Source organism: Zootermopsis nevadensis, unplaced genomic scaffold (assembly GCF_977971745.1).
Source record: "Zootermopsis nevadensis isolate Lab colony 2312 unplaced genomic scaffold, Znev_1.0 Znev_ptg000007l, whole genome shotgun sequence".
NCBI lineage: Eukaryota > Metazoa > Arthropoda > Insecta > Blattodea > Termopsidae > Zootermopsis > Zootermopsis nevadensis.
In genome coordinates, this window is record NW_028259139.1 from 10,757,303 (window position 1) to 10,771,712 (window position 14,410).

Genomic DNA, 14,410 nt, shown 5'->3' on the forward strand with positions numbered 1-14,410 from the left:
GGGAAATTTGTGCGTTCAGAACTCCACTGGCAGTCATATTGTGACAGCATATAGTCACAAAAGAAAGATTTTGTGATTAAGTATGATAACTAACAACTTTAAAATGTCATTTCTAGAAAGCAGTATTTGAAATAGTTACGAAAAGACGTGAGATTTGAGGTACCTCGGGCCACATGTTTCTGTTTTACGCGGCTTGAAACGGTTTTCGAAAAACACATGATGTGCGGCCCCAAAGTGTCCCAATTTTAATAAATTTTTAGGTTTCAAATGTATGTCACTTCTGAACCGATCCTGTTTAACGTATTTCAGTGAGGTTGAATAAATTTTAAATATTTAAATTCACTTAAATTAATATTTGTTTGCTAGTAACAAAATAGAGGGACGAAAAATATAACATTTATTCAGCTTGATAATTTGTAAATGTAGGGGTTTTGATTCTCCCCACCTGGATCAGAAATAATCTCCGGAAGATTAGTCCCTTTTTTAAGCGACCCCTAGCAGAAACTGAGTTTGACACGCCTGGTATAGATTGTGACACAGTGTGAACTTGTACGTGGTTACCAAAATTTCTAAGAAATGTTCAACCTGCATCTTCAGGGTTTACGTTAAAAGCATTAACAAATCAGACATAGCTAAATGTTAGTTCTTCACCATACAGAAAACTAACTCCATACATCGGAATCCTTGCTGACAAGCTGACAGTCACTCAGTTGGTCAAAAAAATTCCAAATTTTTGGAATCCAAAACTTCATCACCATTTCCAAATAGTACAGCAATGCGTTCTGTCCTCACCCTCATACAACATTTCCTTAAGACAGATCTCAGAATGAGAATTCTTATCATCTGGCTCAGAATTTGGACCACCGACAGGCACCTGTTACCAGTGCAAAGAACTTTGTCGTCCTGTAAAAGGGACGGAATCAGCCTAAAGTTCTGTTGTAGAGAACCAAATGCATTCCTCATCAACTACTTCTTGATTTAACATTCTTCATTAACCCCTTAAATTCTAGATTAATTACATATCATCTGCTGTTAAATTTAATAATCACGAATTCTGCCCACATAGTGTATTTATGTGTTTCGGAGGATTCTCAGTGTAAACAGCGATCATTTCCTTGAATCGCATTAACAAGCTTAGATATGTAATGGTGAGGTGTGGTGCTTTCTTTGCGGTACGGGCTGAATTCTTAAATATTATTTAGACGAGCTTCGTGCTTCAAAGGGTTATACTGCAGATATGATAAACCTGCAATGATACTTCCAAGTCCTGAACACATAAAAAAAGTATTTTCCAATATCAGGTAACTATTCTCCATATACAAAGTGACAAAATAGGAACAAAAATTTATGCGGGCCAAGGGTTGACAACCCCCGTTTTAGACTTAGACCTACATTCTGACAAAACCTGGCTTAACTATATTTATCTAGACTACGATTCTTTGTGGTTTTCATCAGCGTCTTCAGGTGTTGTTATTTTATTCTGGTAGGCCACCACTACCTTCTACCTCCTATAAATATTTGCATGCTCAGAATATATGATCTTACAATACGTAAACATACGCCATAATTCAGGCTACATAGGCCTATGCCTACTAGATATATCACCGTTAAAACTCCTAGGGTTTCGCCGAACACAGTCTGAGAACTACTGAACTTTCTCACCGGATGGATTCGACATTTCTTAAACGACACGTTCGACGACGTGTTTATGAATATCAAAGGGCAGGCGAAGGTGTTGATTTACTTTAGAGGTACTGACTTCTTTGTGTCCAATAATTATGCGTTCATACCACCTCTTCACGAAAGTCAAAGAAAAGATGTTGCCTTATTTAATTAGAACTTCGCGTACTTTTGTTGTAAGCAACACAAAATATCAATGCAATAATGAATGTATGATGCGTGCTTTGGGTACTGTGGCAATACACGATTCCCACTTCTCGCACATCTTTGTATGCTCGATTCAACATTTATATGGACTGGATATAACATTGAACAGTGTAACGCCTATTTCACAATGATCCGACGGTTGCAACAGAAAATTTTACAAATTCTGGTCACTACTTATCAAAACTCCTGGCAGTCAAATCAGGATTGAGTAGAAATTGTGTAGAGTCAGTGGGCTGGTCACTCACTACTCACAAATGCACGCTTCAAAGGCTAGGAAACCTCCTAAAAAGGAGGTGGCAAACACCCACAACAGGGTTGTAGAGCTAAGAAACAACAACAACAACAACAACAAAAACTTATCAAAACTATGCATTAATCACTGTTAAGGCCTATCGCGTCAACCACGCCTATAAAAATTCCACGTCCGATGGCAGAGAATTAAAAAGTTGACTTCCAATGGCACAACACGAATTTTTATCAAATTTCGTACAACGGTTGATCTAAAGTATCGTACAAAGAACGCTAAGAATGCCTCCACATTTTTACGCAGTCTGTATTTAACCCTTTTCATGCTACACACGAAGAATTTCGCTTAAGTCTTAAGCTATTTTACGTTTCCGATTAGAGGAGGAAATGTCATCCGCCATCTCTGAACTGTTAAACCAACTATTTGTGTCACCTCTGCGGCAGAAATCACAGACCATGTTGTCAACGTTCGTAATTTGAGTTTGCCTTATGGACTTGTAGTTACTAACATTTCAGAAAAAAACATACTGCTTCCATCTGGATGTACTACGTTCCTCCAAAACATTCATTTTGTCCTTGCTATACGTTTCTACGGAACTAGAACCCAGAACATCTTCGCGGCCGTAAGAACCTCAAATCTCTTTTTCGTCTCAGTTCCCATGGAAACATAACACCAAGACTAACTCTCTGGTAGAAGAACCCTTCAACGCCGCTAACAATTAAGCTCGCCAATCGACAGGGCAATAAGCCAGTTCAATGTTGTGCCTCCATCACCTTCTTGGCCTTACAAATGGACGTTTTCCATTAAGTTTAACCATCAAACTCTGTATGGAAGTCATGTGTACTTTATCTTAGCTACACAGATTGGGGACCAGTAAAAATAACGAAGTAACGCAAAGGCCTATCATAAATTACTTACTCCAAAATTGTAAAAATATGACCATTAGTTCCGACTTGCCCGTCTGTCCTTTTGTCTGCGAATACGCCTTTCCGAATGTAATAAATTGAGAACAGGTAAGCGGATTTTAATGGAATTTGACACTTCGAGATTTTTTACCAAAATGTCAACAAACTCCAATTCTTATTAAAATCTATCGACAATGCCGCATTTTACATGAACTGTTACAAGCTTTCTTCTGTGCGTCTCAAATTTTCACCCAATTTACCAAACAGCATAATTATCGGAAAGAGTGAAAAATAATTTTTAAAAAAATATAAAGGAATTGTAACATATTTTATGCTCAAATTTTGTGTAGCAGTGTGAACACACTGTAATTATTATATCAGACCGTTCCGTAGGACTATGGGCCGTGGAGACCTATCGTGTTAGGCTAAGTCTATAAAACATAATGTCAGAATCAATTCTCATTCTGTAAAGGGCAAGTACCCCCCTTCTCCGTGTAAGAAAAAGAAAGGAAGAGAATAAATAAGTTGGTCTACGTCCATGTTGCTCATTCGTGTTTCAAGAATTATTTATTGTATAGAACACTTCTTTCTTCTCATGTCTTACCATTGAGTAAAATTTGTATGCTTTAAATATTGACCAAAGAAATGATTCTGAGATGAGTTTGAACAAAATTGTATTTTACCGAATAATTTGCGTTATATTTCAGACATAAATATATTTTTTACGTCGTTCAATAGCTTTTTCATATGTCATGTAGTACCTAGAGAATTATCAACACATGCCTTCAAAACAGTTGATTTTATTTGACCACAATATCATTCAGTACGAAACGGCCTATATATTTGTAATGGTTTTATTTTTGTGGATGCTTAAATAAACCGCTAACAGTTTCCTAAAAATATGTCCACATTTACTTTGAAAGAAGGAGACAGGAAGACAAAACAAGATAATTTAGAATTCCGTCAAATTATCAGCACTAGGCCTATAATTAGCATTCTAATTGAATGATACTCCATGATACTCAGTGATATAGGATATGGAACTTTAAACTTCTTAACAGTCATCATCAGCCAGTATCCCGAACCACATCAATCCATTTAATATCCTCCAAACCGATTTCTCTACTTACATTTTAATATTATCATCCCACCTGAGCCTAAGTATCTAAAGTGGCCACTCTTTGTAGACCTTCCAGGCAACATTTTCAATAGATCCTACAGATTTAATCTGTACATGCTCTGCCTTTGTTCAATATTAGAGGCACTTTCACAAGGGAAATATACAAAAAAAATACGCCTATTGGACAGGCCTAATTTACTGTCCGCGTGTAACAACTCTTGAGGTGATAAACAGATTATTATGAAATCTGATATTGGAGAATTTTATTAAGCTTTGGTAACAATGCAATTTTGGATAAATCGGACATAAATACCGGACACTACACGCCTCCATAATCAGGCTTCGTCACTCTGACGATGGAGGCAGTGATTTCATATAAATCGACAATCAATATATACCCAGAACATGGCGCCATCTGAACGGCGTGCTGTTCCTGGACAACTTTATATTTTATAATTCTTACACCTCCCTTTGTAATTTAGGTTAATGTAAAGGATTACCTCAGCAAAGCCCTTTGATAAATCGCTGGCATGATTTAGCCTATATGTTGTCCCTACAGCAGGATGTACAGTATTTTCAAGGCTACGCTGAAAGTTTGTTGCAGATGCACGACTGAGTCAAGGTGTGGTAAAAACAAGGATGGATTCCGGTTGATAATATCTCTCTGGACAGATTTATAATGCACAGGCTTTAAACAAACTTCACTAAACAAATATTTGTATAAGCATTGGTTTCTTCCTTGAAATGTGTGGGATAGGTAGTTCTCAGCAGGACACGTAATGGGTAAACAGATAGGCTATTTATACAAACATTAATGTAATTATGGATGAACGAAGCTGCCTCAAGTCGTTGAACTTACAGGTTATGTCCTTTGTGTTTAGTGCATAATGAAGAGAGGGGTTTGCTCTGAATGAGACACGAAAACAGAGGTGGGGAGAATTTAAATTACAAATTTAACGCTAAGACGGTGAAACAGAATTAAATTTCGTAATTATTTAATAAAATATATTGGTTGGCCAGCATTTCCTGTTGTCAAGGAATTTTGGGTCTTATGTAATAACATTTATGAATGGGAGTGTGGTATAGTGATCATTTGGTGCTAAAGGATTTTGGGTTTTATCGGATACCGTTGCCATGGTAATGCTGTTAAGGTATGTCTACTATGCAGAGTTATTAAAAAGGTTAAAGCTGTCCCGCTACACGCCATGTAGGCGCTTGGGATGAGAGGTATAAAGCTCAGACTCATTCTAAAGCTTCCCCGGCTCCAAGTACAATTATAATAACGTTGTAAACCAAGAACTTTTAGGAAGAAGGTTAGAAAAGTGATAAATGAGGTAAAGTGAAGGGAATACGAGGGTGGGTGCAGTGAAGTAAGTGATGTGAGGATGGGAAGGCTTCATAATTGTATTGAAGTGAAGAGAAGGTCCTGATTAAATGTGAGTGCATCAGTTCATGATGTATGTAATTCATTACTGTTACTGTCTTATGTCTAGTTGGTATTAATTTTTAAGTTACCTGTTGTGTTTTTTGAATAAAAATTTCCTTGGGTATTATCCATCGTCTAGTAAAATGTAAAACGACGTTTCGGAGATGGGATTCTATCTCCGTCTTCAGGTTCCTACACAGTTGGGCTCACTAGATAGAGCTAATCCCTATCTCCGGACAAAATAAAAAAGTGAAAGTCCCGGAATAAAAAGACATCACCACACCATCCATCCGTGGGACGTAAAAGAATAAATAGTAGAAATAAAATTCGTTAAACACGATAAAGCCAAATAAAACAAAAACTCACAAAATGTGGGAATAAATACATATGAACATTAATTTGAAACTCGATGCACAACTTTATATTTTATATTTTACTAGACGATGGATAATATCCAAGGAAATTTTTATTCAAATGACTCTTCACCATCGTCAAGAATTTTTAGATTTGATATACTTGTGTTTTTATTTTGTGTAATGTGTGTGCCTTATAGTTTTGTAATTTTATGAGTTCTTTTATTTTGAGTGTGGTGTGTTATTTTGTGTGGTGTGTGTTTGTTTTGTTGTGTCTCATTGTTTGTTTGTGTCTTATTGTAGCATCACTGCCACCGGGTATAAACCCATTTGCAGTTAATAATAATAATAATAATATAAGATAAAATTTTACCTAATCTTACGATTTAACGAGCGACAATACGGACAAGAAAGAGAAACGTTAACACCAAACATCATGACGTGTGAGTCCCATTTCCAGGAGTTAGTGACAGCCAGGTCATCAATCTACTAACTGATGGCGTCTTTCTGTAGAAGCTATGAAAATGAGGTTCCCAAAAATCGCGTGGAATGTAGGCGTGAGAGACAGCGAGCTTAATAAAACGTCACAGGGCCAATCGTTAATCTTCGCCTTGTCTGTTGTAATTGCCAGCAATAGCACCGCGCTATGCAAATTAATTACACTCCCGAACCACATCGTCAGCGGAGACCTACGAAGGATACACAGCAGCAACTTCCAGTATTGAAGTGCGATGAAACGAACGCCCGTGAAACGACAACACCGCTCTAACGATGGCAATGCTCTTCGGATCCTCAGTCACTAACATAACAGAATCCTTTCTCTGTCAGATGAATTGTATTATTCTGTCGTAATGTGCAAATATCACGATCTTGTGATCATTTATATACAGTATATTTTATATACAATGATTTTCTTAATTGAAGATGGCTATATTTTGTTAATTCTGTCACGAACAGATAAATAATACCTGCTAGCAGCTCCCTTGAATGTATTAGTCCATCCTCAATTCTGTCGTGCAAAAACTACAGTTTCTCAAAAAAGCTTACATTTATTTGATGTGTAATCATTTACGTTTCGTCTGTAACAAAAAATAAATATCTACTAACAATTTTCATTCAAATCTTTTCTCCATTTCGACGTATTTTTCAAGCCATTCTGATGTCTCACACTTTAGCTTCTTAAAAAAGTAAACTGTTTCGTCACGTATCGATACCTCGAAAACACTATTCAGCCTTCGAGCACAGATAACTTACCTTCTATAAGTAACAAGTGGGACACGTTATTAAAATTAAAATTATAATTAGGCCTACTGCTAAGAATTTCCCTCAGGAGAGACCAAATTATAACTGAGTGGACTGATTCTTAATTAATATTTAACTACCACATTCCAAATGCAGAGATTAGATAATAAAACGTCGAATGTAATTGGAAGACGATCATAAAAGTTGACCAGAAATGAGTTTGGAGGCAAGCGGTTGTGGCCTATTATAAGATAATGGTAATGGCCAATATTGGAACAGAACACAACTGTAAAGTGTTTCTGCTGGATCAGTCTGATCGTCATCACTGACTGGTTCTAAAGCAACAAGCAGCTTATCTGACTTTCTAAAGCAGATGTCGTGACTAAACAAACAGGTAACGTCTGGGACGAATGAGTAAGCACTTCTGAGTAATCACTATTATTGACAGACAGTGCAGGAGAGATGACCCTGTCTTCGTCTTTCTTTCTTTCTTCCCCCCCCCCCCTTCTTCCTCCATCTTATTCCATATCTTCATTTGTGAACATGACTGTACTCCATCACAGTGTTTTTACAAATACTATAAACCTGTACAATGAAACAAGAAATTGGCTATTAGTCGGTATCAAACCCTTGAAAAAAAGACCAACATAACAGACTTCCGCTGTGCGGGACTGCATAACAAAAAAAATTATGGTACTCAACATCAGTGTCGAAGCGTTCATGTTAACCGTGTCAGCCGTGTTATCCCAGCTAACACTCTGAAGATTAAAAAAAAGGAATTTTCTCTTAGTTTCATGGCCAAGAAAATGGAATACCAACGTAACACGAATCCAAGACAGAAGAGCACTCGAATTTTTATTTTTTTCAAAGCGTTTGCCTGATTCATAAACGCTCCTACTAAAAAGTCGCTCTGCGTGTAAGATCGCTACACAAGAAGAGTCTAAAATAGTTGGGGCACCAATTTCAACTCGACACATAACCGGACTCGAAATAACAAAATTCTTTCCGCGGACGAACTAAAACAGTTCGTTATAAGGAAGGGTTCGCTATGTAGAGTTCGTTATCAATGGGTTGTAGCTTTGGAACACACACACACACACAAGAAGAGTCTAATACTAAAACTGCCAATAAACAAATGTCTGCTGTCGTGCGGGTTGACTGCTAACCAGGGTTCAGCGTAACTTTGTGCTTGTCTTCTTATACGACAGAAACTAGCACTTATAATTAATTGCACGGCACCACACCTCCCCCTCTCTTTTTCTCAGCTCTACTGTTAATTTCAATGCGCGTTTTAAACAGAAAAGAATAACTTTTATTTCAAAAAGCCTTTACAGCGTGATAAAACATTAAATTACATAGGTTTATGTCCAGCATCACAGGGCTAAAGCAAGGATGGAAAGTTATTTGTAATAGGGAGCTAGTCAAGAGTTATTTCGAAGTGACCGCTGATAGGAAAAGTCTCAAGATGAAAATTACACAATTTTAAAATTTAAAAAAAACAGCTGTCAATAATTCTTAGTTACTGAATGGAATTCCAGCAAAAACGTAAATAATTTAATTAAGACCTGCTGCTAAAACCCCGTCACCATGAACTTCGTAATAATATGATACAAAATGTTATTTTATGCTCTGGTGTCCCTATGATATTAATTCACAATCTGCAGCGAGGCCCACTAAAATGTCCCACAGCTGTCACAGTTTAAAGTTTTTATAAGTTAAGAAAGCAAATATTCATAAAGGAGTATGATAGAGGGTTAAGTAAGCGGCCACAAATGAATTCGCAAAATGAGGCAGATGTTAACGGAGAACTGCCTTCATCAGAAAATAATGATTACTTATGAAAAAAGGGTTTTCCATCCTCCAAAGATACTTTGATATTAAATGATATTTATTGATCGCGACAAAGATTCAAATAATTGGGATAAGATGACTAGTCTCTGATTAGGGTATTCACTAACATTAACAAATGATGATTAATGGTAAGGAGGTCGCCCATTTAGCACACAGACTTATCGACAGTACAGAATTCCACTCTGTCTTAAACCACTACGTAGTTATTTGTGTAGTCATTATTTATTACATCCTCTGACAAAACAACATAGGCCTATGCAACACACATGCAATCGATACAAATGATAACAAAACAAGCAACGTCTGAGAAGGGATTTTCTGATTCTCTGGTTTAGGGAATTCCTTATTTATTTGTGTTTCACTTAATGACGCTATCAGTCAATCAGAATACACAGCGTCGAGTGGTAAGATGATAAATGAATAATTAATTCGAAAGGAAATGGTCTAAATTAAGGCAATGTCCCGGCCTTTGCCTAGAGGGACTAGTAAAAATCACGAAAAATCTATCATGATAGTCGGATTCCGGCACGAGATGAGAACCTGAGACATCACAAATACGAAGGACTACTATTCAATCTGTCGCGACGTTCGGTAACCTAGGAGTAAATAAATATATCCAGATTAATCTGCTTTTAACAAGAAGGCAAAATGCTCTTTGCTTTATCGATTTCTTACGTGTCGAAGGTAAACTTGCCATGAAAGCACAGAGTACGCAGAAAATACCCACGGCAGCCTCGGGGCAGAGCTGTCAGCTCAACAATTTGGTCATTTTATACCCAGGAAGATAAGGGTAGGAAGTTGGACAACCCTAAGACCTGTCTTGTACAAATAATTCACTGCTACTATCGAAATTTGAACCCTGACCGTCAAACCTTTAAACAATTAAAGCACAGTGGTAACTATATATACCAAATATTTTAACATTAATTAACTGTGCGTTTAAAGCACAGTGGTAACTATATATACCAAATATTTTAACATTAATTAACTGTGCGTTTTGCACACAGAGTCCTTCTCGAAGGTATCACCACCTTGTCGAAGGCAATCTGCCGGGTGAGGAGGCTTGCGTGCTCAAATGACCCTTAGGGCTATGCCGGCCTGAGCTTCGGCTCATGGTAGGGTCACCCAAGCCGGACAGGTCTAAGGAGATGCGCTAGACTAAGAGTGATACCCTGGTCCTCCAGGTTGGGGGTTGGGTGTAGGGCTAACAACCTTTCACCTTTAAAAAAAATATGTGTTACGAAAAAATCAACCAAGCCTCGGATCAGGACGGACTCTTTGGCACGACCACGGCAATTGAAAAAGGACATGAGATTTGGTACCTGGAACATTAGGAGCCTCTATAGGGCTGGGGCACTGAAATCAGTGTGTAGGGAATTAGGGAATTATAAGTTAGACTTAGTGGCAGTGCAGGAAGTGCGATGGGAGGGGGAGGGCACGATCCCAGTGGACAATTTTACATTTTTCTATGGAAAGGGGAATGACAATCATCAGCTAGGGACGGGTTTTTTTGTTCATAGCAGAATTAGGGCAGCAGTTAAGAGAGTAGAATTTGTTAGTGACAGGTTGTCTTACGTAATTTTGGAAGGACGTTGGTGCGACATCATTGTCCTTAATGTTCATGCCCCAACTGAAGACAAAAGCGATGATATCAAGGATAGCTTTTATGAAGAATTGGAATCAGTATTTGATACATTTGGCAAGTATCACATGAAAATTCTGCTAGGAGATTTCAATGCAAAAATTGGGAGGGAGGATGTCTTCAAACCCACAATAGGCAGCGAGAGTCTCCATGCACTTAGTAATGATAATGGCGTCAGAGCAGTGACCTTCGCTACGTCAAAAGATTTAATTGTAAAAAGTACAAAATTTCCACACCGTGATGTTCATAAATACACTTGGACTTCCCCAGATGGCAGAACACACAATCAAATAGATCATGTTTTAGTAGATAAGAGAAGGCAGACAAATGTAATTGATGTGAGATCATTCAGAGGAGCAGATTGCGACACTGATCATTATCTGGTGGTAGCAAAAGTGAGGGAGCGGCTTTCAGTAAGTAGACGAACTAAACAAAATTTTGACACAGAAAGATTTGATTTGAAAAAATTAAGTGAGGGAGAGGCAAAGGAACAATATCAAGTTGAAATTTCGAATAGGTTTCAAATTTTAGAGACAAATGAGGATAATGAAAGTGTGGACATCAACAGGGAGTGGGAAAATGTCAGAAACTGCATCAAAATTTCAGCAAAAGAGAAACTAGGATACTACAGGAGAAAGCAAAATAAACCGTGGTTTGATGAAGAATGTTCAAAATTAATAGATCGAAGGAAGCAAACAAAATTTCAATGGTTGCAGAACCCAAACAAAACAAATGCGGATAATCTATGTAACGTGAGACGTGAGGCTAGTAGAACCTTTAGGACTAAGAAAAGGGAATACCTGAAGGGCAAAATTGCTGAACTTGAGACAAATAATAAGGAAAAAAACATCAGAGACCTGTACAGAGGCATTAATAACTTTAAGAAAGGATATCAACCCCAGACTAATTTGGTAAAGGATGATAGTGGCAATTTGCTTGCAGATCCAATAAAAATTGTGAATAGGTGGAAAAATTTCTTTAGCGAGCTCTTAAATGTTCATAATACTGGTGATATTAGACAGATTAAAATGCATACAGCTGAACTGTTGGTGCCAGAACCTAGCTTAGATGAAGTGGAACTAGCCATTGGGAAGTTGAAAAGTTATAAATCTCCAGGAATTGATCAGATTCCGGCCGAATTAATTAAAGCAGGTGGCAAAGGGTTGCATATGAGGATCCATAAGCTTATTCAGTTAATTTGGGATAAGGAAGAGATGCCACATCAATGGAAGGAATCCATAATTATTCCTATTTATAAGAAGGGGGACAAGACTGAGTGTGGTAATTACCGAGGAATATCGCTGCTATCAACCTCATACAAAATTCTATCCAACATTCTTTTGGCAAGATTAACCCCATATGCGAATGAAACTATTGGGGATCATCAGTGTGGGTTCAGACGAAACAGATCAACGATTGATCAGATCTTTTGCATTCGTCAGATACTAGAGAAAAAATGGGAGTTCGGTGGGACTGTACATCAGTTATTTATAGATTTCAAAAAAGCCTATGACTCTGTGAAGAGAGAAGTGCTATATAATATTCTTATTGAATTTGGTATACCAAAGAAGCTAGTGGGTCTAATAAAAATGTGCTTAAATGAAACCTGCAGCAAAATTCGAGTAGGTAAATATGTATCTGAGACATTCCTCATCAAGAACGGTCTAAAACAAGGAGATGCTTTGTCTCCCTTGCTCTTTAACTTTGCGCTAGAATACGCCATCAGGAAGGTCCAAGGTAGGCAGGAGGGTTTGCAATTGAACGGGACACATCAGCTATTGGCATATGCTGATGATGTTAATTTATTGGGGGACGATATAAATACAATAAAGAGGAACGCAGAAGTTTTACTAGAGGCTGGTAGACAAGTGGGGCTGGAAGTAAATTCAGAAAAAACTAAGTACATGTTAGTATCTCGTCATCAGAAGACAGGCGGGCAAAATTATCTTAGGGTAGCTAATAAATCCTTTGAAAGGGTTACAAAGTTCAAATATTTGGGAACAACAATAACAAATCAAAATGATACTTGTGAGGAAGTTAGGAGGAGACTAAATTCCGGAAATGCTTGCTACTTCTCAGTCCAAAATATTTTATCTTCCCGTCTGATTTCTAAGAACCTGAAAATTAAAGTATACAAAACAATAATCTTGCCTGTTGTTTTGTATGGGTGCGAAACATGGTCTCTCACTCAGAGGGAGGAACACAGATTGCAGGTGTTTGAGAATCGGGTGTTGAGGAGGATATTTGGGCCTAAGAGGGAAGACGATGGGGCGTGGAGAAAACTGCACAATGACGAGCTTAAAAATCTGTACTGCTCCCCCAGTATTGTGAGGGTGATTAAGTCGAGAAGAGTGAGATGGGCGGGACATGTAGCGCGCATGGATGGGACAAGAGGTGTGCACCGGGTACTGGTTGGGAAACCTGAAGGGAAGAGACCGCTGGGGAGACCTAGACGTAGATGGGAGGATAATCTCAGGCGGGATCTATGGGAGATAGGAGTTGAAGGAAACTGGATTTTGTTGGCCCAGGACAGGGTCCGGTGGAGGGCTTTGGTTAATTCGGTGATGAACCTTCGGGTTCGGTAAGCCATCTAGTTAGTTAGTTAGTTAGTTTGCACACAGAGTATATTTATCGGCTTCGTTAATTCCCACCGTAAACAACGATTATTTCCTTAAACGGCGTTAACCAATTGATCTCTGTAATGGTGACGTGTGGTGTTTTATTCGCGGTACGGACTGAATTCTTAAATGTTATTTAGGTACATGAGCTAATGTTGATGGAGGAGGACTTGTTACCCAATCCTTAACAAGTATTACTCCATCAACTTTGACCTCGCACTTACCATCTATAAAACACTCCTACGCCTAATAATAACGTACGCAGCCGCTGCATGGGGATACGAGGCTAAAACACACGTTAGCAAGCTCCAAGTTTTTTAGAACAAGTTACTAAGAATTATCACGAAACTCCCAAGGGTATCGTCAATCGAAATTTTACATGAGCAAACTGACATGGAGACGTTCCGAAACCACGTCAGGAAGCTAGCAAATAAATTTTACGTTAAAAGTCAGTTAAGTGAGAACTCCCGAATCAGGCAATTAGGTCAATATGATCCCAGTAGAAACCTCTAAAATATGTCCTAAACTTCCAAATTAATAGCCTCGGCATTTTCTAAAACACAATTCAAAATTCCGTCGTTTTTGCCAATTATCGCCCTAACGTCTTCACTCTTACTTTATCCTTAACAGAAGGACGAGCGGGCATTGCCTGGGAACCTTCTAACTATAAGATGCTCTTTCTTCCCCCCTAAATCAAAGTGTCTCTCACTTCTCCCCCCACCAATTTCCTCTTTGCAAATTCTACTCTTCTGTTATCCTTTTTATCTTTCTCTCTCTCTCCCTTCAGCTTGGGAATTCAAAGGGTCAAAGGATAATTCATCACAGCATTTAATCCTGCCAGATGGATAATGATATGAGCCGAGAGTTGGACGACTGTAGTTCGATTCCCGGCAGGAATATTCGCCACCTCGTCCACACCCGTTCTGGGGCACACACAGCCTCCTGTACAATGCGTATTCACCGGGTTCTCAGTCCCCGACCACTCACTTCTATATAATGCAGAGGTTAAGAATGCATGGAGCTATACCTCCACTAATCCATACGTCTTCATGACGTGCTTCCAACTTAAGAACCACAAACAGCTTCAAATTTACTTTATTGAACACATATTTATTTTGT

At 38.3% G+C, this 14,410-nt stretch overlaps 1 protein-coding gene across 2 annotated transcripts in view; it reads right to left on the bottom strand.

Annotated features, from left to right (window-relative positions):
• The window catches only part of retn (retained), a 258,244-nt gene that overhangs the window by 233,029 nt on the left and 10,805 nt on the right, over positions 1-14,410 (bottom strand). The gene's annotated exons all lie outside the window — the stretch shown is intronic.